Raw genomic sequence first — 14636 nt, forward strand, 5'->3', positions numbered from 1 at the left:
TCAGATCATTTTGGGACAATATGAATAAAACATAAAAAGTAATCTTTATAGAAGAATAATATTCTGTTTAATTAGACTATTTGCAGTGCACACCATAGGACAAATGCCATCTTACTACAAATCATGTTATCCCCCCGAGAGATGCTGAAAGAAGACAATTAAAGGAAAAGATGGACATTCTCATTCTAATGAGACTTTAACCTTTCATTCCCAGCAATGCAGGTTTGTGTTGAGCCTGTGTCTGTCGATCTGGGAATATGAGTTCTCACTGGATATTAATGTAATTAATGTATACTCATTTTGCTGAAGTATTATTGAAAAGGGGCTGTCAAAATTGACTTTTTAAATTATCCATCTGGCTCTTAAAACGCACATCCTGTCTCTTATGTGTTGCCAAGTCTCCACTGAGAAGGGGCTTGTCACTTAATTGCTGCTGTGGATCACAGATGATGGTTTATAGGTTTAGGCAAATTGCAGGCAGTGCTTTGTTAACAAATTGAGAACACAAAGGTATTTGATAATTATACAGCGGAGCTCTATTGGACCTTAACAGCACCTGCATGAGTAGCATTGGGGAGTCTTGTTTCAACACAAAAAGGCTCCCTCATGTTAATTAACCTGTAAGCACTTGTAACAGATTAAACTTATTTGCCTCTACCCAATACAGAAACATAGCGGGTAAATGCACTTGGCCTTATTAACAGCTTAACTGGAATAGCCATGGTGGCAGAGCACACAATACTCAAGAATTATTTATGGAGCAACAGGGGAAGTTGGCATTAGAGCTGTAAACAGTTGGTCTACATAGAGTGCACCAGTCCATTCCTAATAACACTTGTGATTGTGTTTTGGGAGGTTCAATAAATTGTGTCACCTGAAAGCTTATATTTCAGGGGCTCTATTTGGTCTTTTGCAAGGAATGTGCCATCTGCTAAATATATGACCCCCCCCCCCCCACCAATACTGTTTTTATTTATGATGTTGTGGACTTTTACGTTTTATGGTAAATTTACCAAAGGGGATACCACGTATGGTAGAGCAGCTAAATTTAATTGCATTTTGAAATATGTAAGTGGGACTTTTTATGCAGGACTTTTTCAGTTATTACAGCTGATAATGCTTTAGCTAAATGTATTATTATACATATATGCCTGTGAAGGCTTCTGAATGCATACTGAACTGTAGGAAGTTAAAAAAACCACAAATTGATCCAGGTTTGTAATCATTAAATCTGTTTTAAATGCAAGCACTGTAAGTACCTGAATTGGACCTGATATCAGCACCCTGCTGTCCCTGTACAGCAGGCCGGAGTGTGAGAGGAAAAAGCGGTACAAGTAGCCAATCAATTAATGTTCATTTGCTGACAAGGAGTATGCTGACAGTAGGAGAAAGCATAGTGACAGAGAGATGAGCTCATCGCTGTGCTGCTGATCCTTTCACTGTTTAGTCATAGGCTGGGGCAAGTCCAGGACAGCCTGGGCTGAGAAATTAGTTAAATGATGCTGGCCTTCAGCCTAGAGGCAGAAAAAAAGTGCCATAGTGTACTGTAAATCTTTGGATAAAAGGTAAATATTTTGGCAAAAGTAGATTTTTTAGCTTTTATTAGCTTATTCATTTTTTATCTTGTTATTTTAAAGAACTAAGCAACTTATCCACTCCCTTGTTATATCTCTCCTTGACTATTGTAACTCCCTCCTCATTGGCCTACCTCATCGCAGGCTATCCCCTCTTCAGTCTATCATGAATGCTGCTGCCAGACTTATCCACCTTACCAACCGTTCTGTATCTACCACCCCTCTCTGCCAATCCCTCCACTGGCTTCCCGTTGCTCAACGGATAAAATTCAAAACACTAACAATAACGTATAAAGCCATTTATAACACTGCCCCAAATTACATCACCGATCTTGTCTCTAAATATCACCCAAACCATACTCTCCGCTCCTTGCAAGACCTCCTTCTCTCTAGCTCCCTTGTCTCCTCCTCCCATGCTCATCTCCAGGACTTCTCCAGAGCTTCCCCCATCCTCTGGAACTCTCTACCCCAATTTATCAGACTATCACCTACTCTGCTCACTTTTAGACGATCTCTGAAAACCTATCTCTTCAAGGAAGCATATCCTGCCCTTAGCTAATACTGGAATATTCTACTCTTCCAACCAGTCCATCCCCCACAGTTACCACCTTTTGTACCACTAGCCCCTCCCTCCTAGATTGTAAGCTCCAAGGAGCAGGGCCCTCCTTTTCCTCTTGTATTGAACTGTATTGTTGCTGTATTGTCTCCTGTTATATTGTAAAGCGCTGAGCAAACTGTTGGCGCTATATAAATCCTGTATAATAATAATTTTTGACTGGAGTTCTGATCAAAACTTTGTCATGTTATTCTAATAACAGCTAATCATGGAAGACCGTTGACTGATATGATTAAAAATCTCAGCTACTGTTGAACTCTGCAGTGCCTATAATTATTTCTTTTAAATCAATCTATAGTCTGTTACATAGATTTTCTAGCTGAAATTTCTTTTTGTTCAATATCTGAACAGAGAAATATTTCTGTTTCTTAGCAGTAATGAATTAATCTGCCCATGTTCGATTTACGGGAGGTTTGGGAAAAATAAATTGCAAATTGTGTTTGTTAATGTGAACCACATAGAAGTTAATGGAAGGTGAATCTTGGAAATTAGGCCATTTTTAAGGATATTAGGAAAGGGATTGTAAAACAAAGGGCATGGGCAGCTGGGCAATGGCAAAAGGATTGTGTTCCAAAGCAAAAAAAATAAATACTGTTCAGTGGGGAGCACTTTTTAAAAAGGATTAAAGACCAACACTAAAAATACACAATTCCTTAAAATAATAAACTTGGGGGATGCCTTAAACATGCATGTAAATGGTGCACCTGTTTGATGTACTAAAGCAAACGTGACATTTATAAAATATCATTTATATTGCCTAAAAAAGGGTTGGTATGGATTGTAAGGAGATCCCACAAAAAAATAAGGTTCACACTAAAAATCCATGCCAGACTCTTGATGAGCATTTGGTATGGATTTTAAGGACTACCCTACACAAAAAAAACAAAACAAACAAAAAAAAAACAAAAGCATGGGGGTCCCCTCCAAAATCCATACAAAACCTTTAATCAAGCACGCATCCTAAACAGGGGGCAGAACATGAAGCCCCTTTAAAATAAGAGAGCCCCAAAAAGTCCCCCCCCCCGCCGCGCAGGTACATATTACCCCTGGTTACTCATTCACAAAAAATGTTTGAAAAAATGTAAAATAGTAAATAAACAAAAAACCACCTTGACACAGTCCTTAAAAAGAGAAGTATTACCAAATCTTTTTTGGTCATATTTCTCTTCTAGGCCTCAGGAGTGCTCTCCTGTTACCCAGAATCAGCTGACAGTAGGCTCCACTGTTTGCTGACTACACAAGCCCTAGAAGGATCCCAAAAAATTGTCAGGCAGTGTGCAGCTGAGAGTTGGAGCCACCCATTCCCACCCCCTCCCCAGCCCAGCACTCCAATGAGCACTAGAGAACAGAGCAGAGAGCGGTGACTGACAGTCACAACTCTGCTCAAAGCAGACTGAGAACTGAGCAATCAGCAGTCATGTGATCATTGAGTTCTTGGGCTATGAGTCAGTGGGAGACAGCTGCAGCAACAGACAGATGCAGCATGTAGATGAGCATGTATGTTTGATTTTTTTACATAGCTCAGTTTTCTACTTTAAGGAAATAAAAGCCCCATGGTGTAAATCCACTGTCAATTACTTTGTCCGGTGATGTAAAACCACACCAAGGGCTATGAACAATGCCCGCAGACCCACCAAACCAATATATATATAAAGACAAATTTCTCCCATTTCACTCTCAACCGAAATAACATTTCCCATCTGTCAGCTGAATCTAAACAAAGGGGTCAGTGTCCTGAGTGATGTCATTGACAAATATGAGCATGACCATATTTGGTCAGTGAAGCCAGACTCCCCTTTGTCTACTTTCAGCTGCTGGCTGGAGAAATGTAATGTGTGATGAAAATTCATCAGAAACATAATCTCAGCAGACTTTATAATTTGTTTATGTGGGATAGTGAGCAGTATTCATAATTTTTAATGAAAAACTTTGTCATAGTGCTGAGTGTTTACAACCTTTGTAACTTTTTTGTGAATGAGTAACCAGGAATACTATGTACCTCTTAGTACTTCAGGTAGAGAGTGGCTTGCTATCTTGGGACCCTTTTTTTAAATGGGTCCTCCTGTGCCTCCTCTCTAGACTCTATTATGTTCTTATGCAAAAGAAAAAAAGCATGACACCCCCCCTCCCCCCTCCAATGCTTACCAAACTTATTTGAGCATGCAGCGTGACCAGAAAAGGGAGGGGCAGTAAGTGTGCAGACCTCCTTCTTAAACCGTATCAGGCCACAAACTGCCAACATTGGCAAGGTACCTTTTCGGGGCCCCCTTACCAGGAAATCACCTCGTCCCCATGTTGATGAGTTCAAAGGCCTTCTCTTCACATCCCTGACCCAGTGAATGTGGGGGTTTGCAGGTATAGACTCAATGGAATCTGAAAGCCTCCAATAAAACAATGGGGCCCCAGATTTATTTTCTTACTTACATGAATGAATAAACGGTGGTACACACACACCTACACACACACACACACAGTTCTTTATTTAAAAATACCCAAGTAATGTCACATGATATAGATACATCTTCAATCACATCCTTCAGTGTAGATCCACGATCAATCATAATTATGGATGCCCTAATGACCAATGTTGAGTTTGGGTGTATTGGGACTAGGATCTTAAATCACATGTGTGAACCTACGAGGAAGCTGTCACATCTATGGGTCAATCATTTGCAGTCCAGGTATTCTCCATCTTGCAGCCACAAAAAACATGCCCTTGTATACATGCCGCTGCAGGGTGGGAAATGCCTTTGCTGCAGTTGACTAGCCTATGCAGTTTACAGCTTTGTGGCTGGCCATTTAGTTTGCCTATTCAGTGAAACTCAAACAGATTGGGTCAAACTCTTCTTCAAACCCAAGCCTGAAGCTTGACCCTATTCAGTATTTGTTTGTGTAATAACCTTTGAACATATGGGTAAAAGTTCATCTGAACAAAAATACAGTACATTTTTGTTGTGAGAATCATGTAGATTAGCTTTATATTTCAAATGCCTATACTTAAACTTTACTTTAATAAAAAATACAAAGCTTACTTTAAAAGGCATATAGGCTACAGGATGTTTTCAATTTCTTTCAACTTCTATAGTCAAATAACGATTTAGCATTTAATTGGTTCAAGACTTCCTGAATGAATACACTTTTAAATAAGCATACACTTTAAAATTTGCTAGCTCAGGCAAGCTGCAATTTTTCTCTAGGTCCTTACCTCTAGGTTGCTTTATTAACTTTTGATTAGTTCAGTGAAATGCTGTGGAGTGATCACGTGTTTCAAGTCTGGTCCCTCTTCTCAGGGTGAGTATGTTTCTGTGGTACCAGATGGTGTGATGGCCATTTGCTCTCTCCGTTCACTCAGCATGCATACAACAGTAAACTAAGCATGAAGGATCTGGAAAAAAACCACCAGATAATAATTATTTGATTTGGTTAAGTTGCCATTTGCCCTGCTGATTCTTGTGAAGTGTGGTGTAAAAGGAAAGGAACTTGAAAGATAGATAGATAGATAGATAGATAGATAGATAGATAGATAGATAGATAGATACCTTATTGGACATTCACAACTAAACTGTAGATTTAATATATTTTACGATAAGTTGTACAGTATGTTCATCAAACAGATTTTGGTGGCAATCACCTACAGAAGAGTCATGTTTGCTGACTTTAGTTTATCTACAAATCAGGAAAGATACAGGCATATCTTAGGAAAATAAGCTTTGACAGTACAATAAAGTGCAATTCCTTGTCTAATATTACTGTGCCCCATCCATTTGGGTACAGTGGTTGCCTTCTAGGTTTCTAATCCTTATTACTAATGAGGTTCTAATCCAAAGTTTGTTTCTGCTTCATTGAAATTGATGATAAACACAAAGATAACACGCAGCATATGTTGTTTAGCACTGATCCTTTCTGTACTGCAGGGGTTTCCCACAAATGCTGCCTCCAAAACAATGAAAGAAAACAGAAATTGCTAAGAATGCTGTAGACAACAGGTGTATTGTTTGAAAACAGGGGGGAAAGAAGGACACTATAATAGAAGAGCAGGGCTGTAAAGTAGAATTATTGGGCAAATAGAGCATAGGTTTACAGAAATTACGGAAAGGTTCCATTACTGGAAAGCAACACATTAGATGAAGGGACAAGTAGAGCACTGAATGAAGGCAGTGGGGCACAGTCAGAATAAGCCACAGTGCTGAAAAAGAATGAGGTACTGCATTAGAAAAGAGGCTGTGGAGGTACAATAGGATGTATTGTATATATATAAATATATATATATATATATATATATATATATATATATTCTACGAATTGGGCAACCCACTTAAAACAATTCACTGTGGCTGATCTTATATCAAGAGTTGTCACTCACCTACACCAAATACAGACAAAGCATAATTAAAATAAATTATACATGAATGCATCCAGTGGAAAGTGCTCCAAAGAAACACAAGTAGGATACATATTATTTTAATTGATCTCACATTTTATTTTGTATTGAAAGAAAATAACAGTGTCTGTGTAATATACTGTATTATAGTTGTATACAGCCAGAAATCTCCTGTTTTTTTATTTTTCTTCTTTGTTCATTATTCATTCATTTGGTGTGTGTATTTGCTGTTTTCTTTCATCCTAGTCAATCATAAGCTAGAGATATAAACTTTTCTTGTAAAATCAAGCTTGGCTACACTTGCAACCACCTCTTGATATTGTTCTTTTCATTTGATGGGTAGTCTCAATGACCAACAGGGAGGTTTGGGAGATTAAGTGGGTATGGCTAAGTTTAACTTGTGGAGAATAAGTAAAAGTTTGCATAACATTTCAGAGTCCTGTATTTATGGGCTAACTGATCATTTAAATATGGAATTTTTATTATGTGAGCAGATTAAAATGACTGGGTTAATGATGGTTTTCCTGTCCTTTAAATGTGTTTCTTTGCTGGTTATTTGAATAAAATATTTAATCAAAAATTAGACATTGCTAGTGATTTTTTTCAAGTGTAGTCCATGTTATTGTTATCAGTGCCTAAAGAAGGTAAGGTGGAGGGATGGACATTTTAGTTAAAATATTTCAGTAAAAGTAAGAATTGAAATAAACAGATAATTGTTGCTGGAAGCTTTGTTCTTCTTTTAACCTGTTACTTAACATGAACCTTTAATTATTAGGAAGTTGGCTGTCTGGAAGATCTAACAGACAACTGAGGAGATGGACAACTGTGGAACAAGAAAAGATGAATTTAGGTTAGTCTAGCTGTTTTTTTCCTGTATGTGTAATACATATGTTTTGTAAAAACATTTCGAATGAAAATGTAATTGACTTTAAGCCATGTAATTCATTTTGTAAGGTTATGTTTTCTGACTGCTTGGTGAACATGCTGTACTAATCTAAAAAGCAGTAATATTACCAGTGAAGGAATGAACAGACTTATTGATGTTGAGAACATTAGTGTTCCTGCTGATCAATTACCGTGAATCTTCTACCTTTAAACTGAGCTTATAATGCATTTTGGAATAGGTCAATACCGTCTACTGTGCAAAGTAATATGTCTAATTTGCTTCCATTTATCATGCATTTAGTTTAGTACACTTGGAAAATTAACTTGCTGTAAAGAAATATTAATTCGGGATGCTGCTTAGGATAACTCATTATGCAAAAAAAAAAAAAACACTGGGCTTGATTTACTAAACCGGTAGAGAATGAACACTTAGCAGAGTGAAAAAATGAAGCTGTGTTGACTTTCAATGCCCAATCATGTGCAAGGGATTTAAAAAAAAACAAACATTATTTTTCCTTGCACATGATTGGATAATTGACATGAACACCATTTCACTGTACTCACTAGGCTTGGGAATAATCCCTACGCCTTTAGGAATCGATCTCCAAGGAACACATGGAGAATATTAAAGGGTCTATTTATAAAAAAAATAATGTACAAATATTTTAACATTTGTTTGAAGGTCACAAAAAATACCTGTACTGTTTGTAAAATGTGTGAAATGTCAATTTCTATTTGTTGACTATTATAACTTTCTCTAATATTTGTTCCTAAGAGAGGATAGTCTTAAGAACATTTGACCAGAAGAGGTAAAGAACATTCAACCATTATAGAAAATAGCCTAACAGTATAGGCTAAGAACATTTGTGTAGAAGAAATAATGTGAGGAAGACCTCAGCACTGTGTGCAAAGTATTTGGAGCTTCCTGTGTTTAACACTGACAGTGTAATGAATCAGCTACTGTGTAGAGGGAACCTCTGTACAGAATTGATACAATGTTGCAGAGACAGGGCTCCATTGTTTACCTCAGTTGATTTGTTATGTCCCTTTGGGGTGGATTCCATTCCGATCAGCAGGGGATCAGCTCACAGATTCCCTGCTGATCAGAGCAAATTGGGCAGATGACACATCCTCCGCCCGCTCAGTTTAAAATGCAGAGGGGACATGGGCAGCTGGGAGTAAACATATTCCACCTGTCTGTGTATACCCGACTACCCTCCGATCCAATTCACCTAAATGGAAAAGGACAGATCCCCTTCCATTTTTTTTTGAGCGGATCATATGGGACCACTCAGGTCCATTGAAAAAAATGACAGGCAAACCTGATCAGATCTCCTGTGTGAAAGGACTCTAGAGCAGTAATCTCCAAACTGCAGCCCGGGGGATGGATTTGGCCCTTTGATTGCTTTTATCCGGCCCTTGATGCACTGTTTCATCCACTGATAACAACAATGGGGAAACATTCCTTCCACTGACACCAATTATGAGGCACAATTCCTCACAATGACACCAACATTGGGGCCCAGTGACACTAATGATGGGGCACAATTCCTCCCAATGACATAAAAGAAGGGGTATGGTTTATTCCCACTGATGTCTGGGTCTGTTCTACTCCCCATGGCCACAGTCCAGCCCCCCTTCAAGTCTGAAGGACAGTAAACTGGCCCTTTGTTTAGAATGTTTAGAGACCCCTGCTCTAGAGGGTTTCAGTCCAGTAAATCTGTCAAACTATGGTGTTCTTTCTCTGCAACAATGTATCAGTTCTGTATTTCAGTTCAATCTCTGCAGTAGCTGACTCAATACACTTAAATACGTATTTAATATGATCATCAGCTCCATTTAGTAGTCATAATGGGGTACAATCCTGATTCACCCTATTCTTATAAATGAAAAACATTCAAACTAGAGAAAAAAATAGCCAAATAAAAATGGTTTTTGCCTCCCATTCACACAAAACGAATGTACATGCGTTTCACAGGACAAATAGCTGTGTCGCTTTTTATAGTGCAGAGGTCTCCCTCATATCATTTCCTCTTCTGGTCAAATGTTCTTAGCCTATAGTGCTAGGCTCTTTACTCTATAGATCCAATGTTCTTTATCTCTTTGGTCAAATATTCTTAGGGCTATTTTTTCTTAGGATCAAATGTTATGGAATGTTTCATTTGCTTCATGAAAAACAAAAAGTAGAAACTGACATTTCACATATATTACAAAAATTACGGGTATTGTTTGCAATTTTTGCTTAAATGCTGAGACATTCAAAGTGCAATTTATTTAAAAATAGACCCCTAAATGTTGTGTTATCACATGCTTAGAATTTTATGACCTTCAGTACAAAATGAGGTAGAAAAAGGATGTAGGCAACTGTAAACAGAAACACATGTTTCGAGGAGCAGCAGACATTGTCATAGTGATCTCTGTAAAAGATGAACAAAATGATCAAAATCCACCTTGCCAGGAGCTTGCCAATTCCTCCCATGGGATCCTGACTTATTTTTTTATTTTGTAACTTACTTTTTAAGAAATGCAGACATAAAACTTTCAAATGATATCAACATGTTACATCAAAAATACTAACTGGCAGCCTTACTGCAAGATGGTCAGGAGCAAGTGGCCTCTAGCTGTGCTGAAATTATTCTGTACACCCTTCAGGGCCCATTCACTATGCCATATAGTACAGTTCTTTTGAATGGTATCTGAATCCACTATTGCAGTAGCAGGCAACACATCAACAATGAAGTGCACCACAGTGTATGTGCTGTGTGTTGTGATGCGCTGAGTTAAATTAAGATCATGAATCAAGGATCGATCATGTGCATTTTTTGTGTATTAAAGTGGTTCTAGAGGCAGTAGGATTTTATTTTTGTTTTACGCAATAAAGTAAAAAAACCTTCTTATCACAGCTCCCTCCCCCCAGCCCCCCCCCCCCCCCTTATACTTACCTGAGGCCGATTTTGATCCAGCAGTGTGTACAAGAGCAGCATCACTGCTCTCTCTCTTCTCACTGGCTTAGATGCCGCAGCAGGAGCCATTAGCTCCTGCTGCTGTCAATCACAGCCAATGAGAAGGGAATAAGATCACACAAAGCATGGTTCAGGATTGCGCATGCATGAATGCCCCCATAGCAAATGTTTTGCTATGGAGCACTCGGCAGGGGGGAGGGGCCAGGAGCACTGGCTAGGGACCCAAGAAGAGTAGGATCAGGATTACTCTGTGCAAAACCATGGTATAGAGCAGGTAATTATAACATGTTTGTTATTTTAAGAACAAAATATTTTTTCCTTTTGCAATCACTTTAAGATATGCTGATAGCGCATTCAAAATTAACGGATTACCTAACTGCAGCACATTTTAACACACAATAAAACATTATATCAACGCACAGCTGGAGTTCTTAGGTAGGCAATAGATGAAGCAAATGTCACTCAATTACCCCATCAACACAGACAGTGTTGACAGGGGAATCCTTCCCACCAAGCCATTGTATTCTCCTGGCAGGAAGGTGGGGGTGGGGGTGGGGCAAGGGAAGCCATCCTGACTTGGAGAACACAGTGATTATCACATGTAAAATCCAGCAGACTGGTTGTACCAAGGTTGATCAGTCGATCACCTTTGGTACATTCAGCCTGCCCATACATGGTTCAAATCTTGGCTGGCTCCTACTGAACTGGCGCTGAGATTCAAACCATCTATGGCCAGCCTTAGTAAACAAAGTTTTATCATTTACATAAAATGACACTCATTGACCTGCACTGATTTCAAGGTGAATTCTAGTAATAATAGCTATTGGCAATAAACTTATGTTAATTATGTTACTTAATACTAAGTTCTGGGCGTTAAATCTTCAGAGGTACCTGAATAGAAGGAAACCACAGAAGTAGTGCAAATCTGCAGTTAGCAGTGACGATTGCTGGATTAAATGAAACTATCTTAAAAATGTAGAAGTTGTCTCAAATTTATAGAACTTATGCAGGCCATAGACGGGGAGAAAACCGGCCGGGTTTTTAACCACAAAATGAAAAATCGGTCGTTCAATAGGCCGACGTTACCACCAACAGTAAAAGAAATAGGCCGATTTTCTTCCCATCTACGGCCGGCATTTAATTACTTCTGTCCCTGCAGAGAGCCCCGCTATTATATTTGACATTAAAAAGTATTGCGGTTGCAACATTGTATCTATTTGTATCTATTTCAGATACAGATGGGGGGGGGGGGTTTCGGATACAAAAAGATACATTGTTGCAACTGCAACACTTTTTAATGTCAAATATAATAGTGGACTGGAATTCTTCTTTCTCTTCTTCTTTTTCTTCTTCTCTCTTCTTCTTCTTTCGCTTCTGCTTCTTCTTCTTTCTGTTCTTCTTCTTCTTTCTGTTCTTTTTCTTTCTCTTCTTTCTCTTCTTCCTCTTCTTCTTCTTCTTTCTCATCTTCTTTCTCCTTCTTTCTCTTCTTCTTCTTCTTTCTCTTCTTCTTCTTCTTCCTCTTCTTCTTCTTCTGCTTCTTCTTTCTCTTCCTCTTCTTTCTCTTCTTCTTCTTTCTCTTCTTCTTCTTTTTCTCTTCTTTTTTTCTTCTTCTTCTTCTTCTTTTTCTTGCAGGTCACAGCTCATGCGCAGATTTTTTATCGGTAAAAAGATCGTCCGATTTGCCCATCAATCGGCCGATTTTGTTCCAACTTTACCGATCAAAAAAAGCTGACAAAATCCAGAAAAACAGCCGACCAATTAACCCATTAACGGTGCGAAAATCAGCCGTTTTTTTTTTTGGCCAAAAAATCGGCCGGTTTTTGACCCATCTATGGCCTGCATAAGTTGCTGTCACTGAGAGGCTTTTGGCTAGGTTCCAGAAAAAAAACCTGTGTGGAATCATATTTTTTTCTCACAATAGGTGGAGCCCAAAGCAGAAACAGATTCCCAAAGTATCTTTCATTGCATTTTATGGTTTGACTAAAGATCAATATATAAAAAACGAATTGCTTTATGCATCAGCTGCTCCGTTCTCTTATAATAAACAAATGCACGTGAGGATGGAAGCATGTATCCCTTATTTGTGCATATCTCTATTATGAAGTATTGCAATAAGTCTTAATTACATCGTAGCTACTAAATGATTGTCAGGCTGCTAAAACCACGGCAGATTACCTCTTGAAACTCTATCAAATGCCTTGTTTGGCTGTCATATGCTTGGGTTCTCTTTTGTTTCCTATATGGATCTAACAACAAAGGACTCATTTTCCTCAATTTGTTAGGCAGCTAATTACAAACATTGACAAAGCAGTAGATGGACTAGAACAATCCCAAGGGTTTATGTATGAGCATTTGTTAAACAGACTACACACATGAAACAAAAGAAAAAAATAAACTGTTGAATTGAGGGTAGAGGATATTAGCTAAATGTCTTTGTTCATCTATGGATTCTTACATCTGCATGTGTCTCTCTGGGAGGTGAACACATTTTTTATTTGCTCTAAAATGACTGGTTGAATGGTTTTGTCAGGTTTTATTCAACCTTAGAAGCATTTTCTAGTTTTCTAGTTTCCTCATTGACTCTGGGAGTAGTCATAAATCAACACCTCCTCTGTATATTACTCAAATCAATCATATAGTTTTATTTTTTATGTATTTTTGTACAAGTGTGTTGATTTAATAAATGAGTAGATAATTCATACTTCGCAAAATTAATTTTCACTTAGTTTAGTAAATAAAGTGAAGAAGTGTTAAATTGTTATACCCAATCATGTGCAGGGCATTAGCAAAAGCAGGATTTTGGCTTTGGCATGATTGGATAAGCTAAATGGATATGTTTTGCTCTTTGGAAAATCAACCTCAACGTTAAGCAACCGGTCACATCAGGTGAGATTTGGCATGCCAGGTGACTTGAAAATTGCATGCAAAGTCACACACTATTGTCTACAATTACAGCAGTCAGATCGGTGAGGTTCTGACTTGGTTGGAGCCGCACTGATTTCTAAAGTAGTGCATGCACTACTTTTCGTGTGATTTGCATAGACATCTGTGTCAGATGTCTTGCAAATCGCACTTGAAGTTCCCTTACTTTGAAATCATGCAACTTCACTGTATATCGCATGATTTCAAAGTCAGGCTTGATGTGACCGGGGGGGTAACAGAATAATGCAACTAACCTCGAGAACTTATTCCTTGTTATATGACTTGTTTAAAAAAAAAAAGTATTGCGCTTGTTTGATAGTGTAGTGAAGTAAGTTTTAAAAACATATGTACTTACCATGTGAAAAAACTGTGGTGTAACACAACTCTTCATGCTCCTGTACTGCTCTATGTATCCTCTTCCAATGCCAGTCACCATTCTTGTTCCAGGGTTTATGATGCCCAGTATAATTTTGTCAATGGCAAAACTCCAAGGGGTGTATTATTATGAAGTCTGGTCTTACAGTACAATGCTACATAGAACAGCATTCTATTGTCACAAAATGACAAAAACATGTAGATAGATATCAGCATCTAAAAACAGGTACAACACCCAATGCTTGGGAAAATCTGGGCAGCCTCAAAGTAACCACTGGGAAAGTGGAGAACAACCAATAATAGACACACTAGATAGGCACTCCAGGTAGTTCCCATGGGAGCACTCTGTAGAGTCAGCTGTATGAAGTAGGCTTCAACACTGGAAAATGTCAATCCAAAGCCTATAAATCCACATAAATTATTGAATTAACCATAAAAAGTCTTACACGGTAAAGCACAGTGTAAGTTGGTTGGACCCAGGCTGAGGCAGATGGAATATACTGATCTTGCTAGAATGAAAGATGGAACCAGTGACAGGAGTATGCCGGCCACAGCGGGGGATATGGAGGAATTTGCGCCACCGGAAATTAAATTACTGGAAACTGGAAGATGCCATGTTAGGATTTCACAAGGGGTGTGCCCCAAAAATTGTTCTTCTGGCAACCCTCTTAGCTATTGACTCCTTGGTGCATTCCAGTGGTCCACGTTGTGCGGCTGATGACTTCCGGTGACGTTATTTCCCATGAGTTCCTACGTATCATCCACCGCAGCCAGCGGTCTCCTGTCACATGTAAGACTTTTTATGGATAATTCAATAAATCATGGTTTGAATTGGATATTTTTGGCTCATGTGGATTTGAAGGCTTTGGATTGAAATTTAGCAGTGTTAAAGCCTACTTCATACAGCTTATTCCACAGAG

At 38.5% G+C, this 14636-nt stretch overlaps 1 long non-coding RNA gene across 3 annotated transcripts in view; it reads left to right on the plus strand.

The window, feature by feature from the left end:
* Positions 1–14636, plus strand: part of LOC149459921 (uncharacterized) — a 348229-nt gene that overhangs the window by 190265 nt on the left and 143328 nt on the right. For all 3 annotated transcript variants that reach the window (XR_016313179.1, XR_016313180.1, XR_016313181.1), the window contains exon 2: positions 7347–7421. This is a non-coding gene — a long non-coding RNA (uncharacterized LOC149459921). The remainder of the gene's footprint in view (positions 1–7346; positions 7422–14636) is intronic.

The sequence above is a fragment of the Staurois parvus genome, unplaced genomic scaffold, assembly GCF_062004578.1.
Source record: "Staurois parvus isolate SC_StPar_1 unplaced genomic scaffold, SC_StPar_1.0 ptg000243l, whole genome shotgun sequence".
NCBI lineage: Eukaryota > Metazoa > Chordata > Amphibia > Anura > Ranidae > Staurois > Staurois parvus.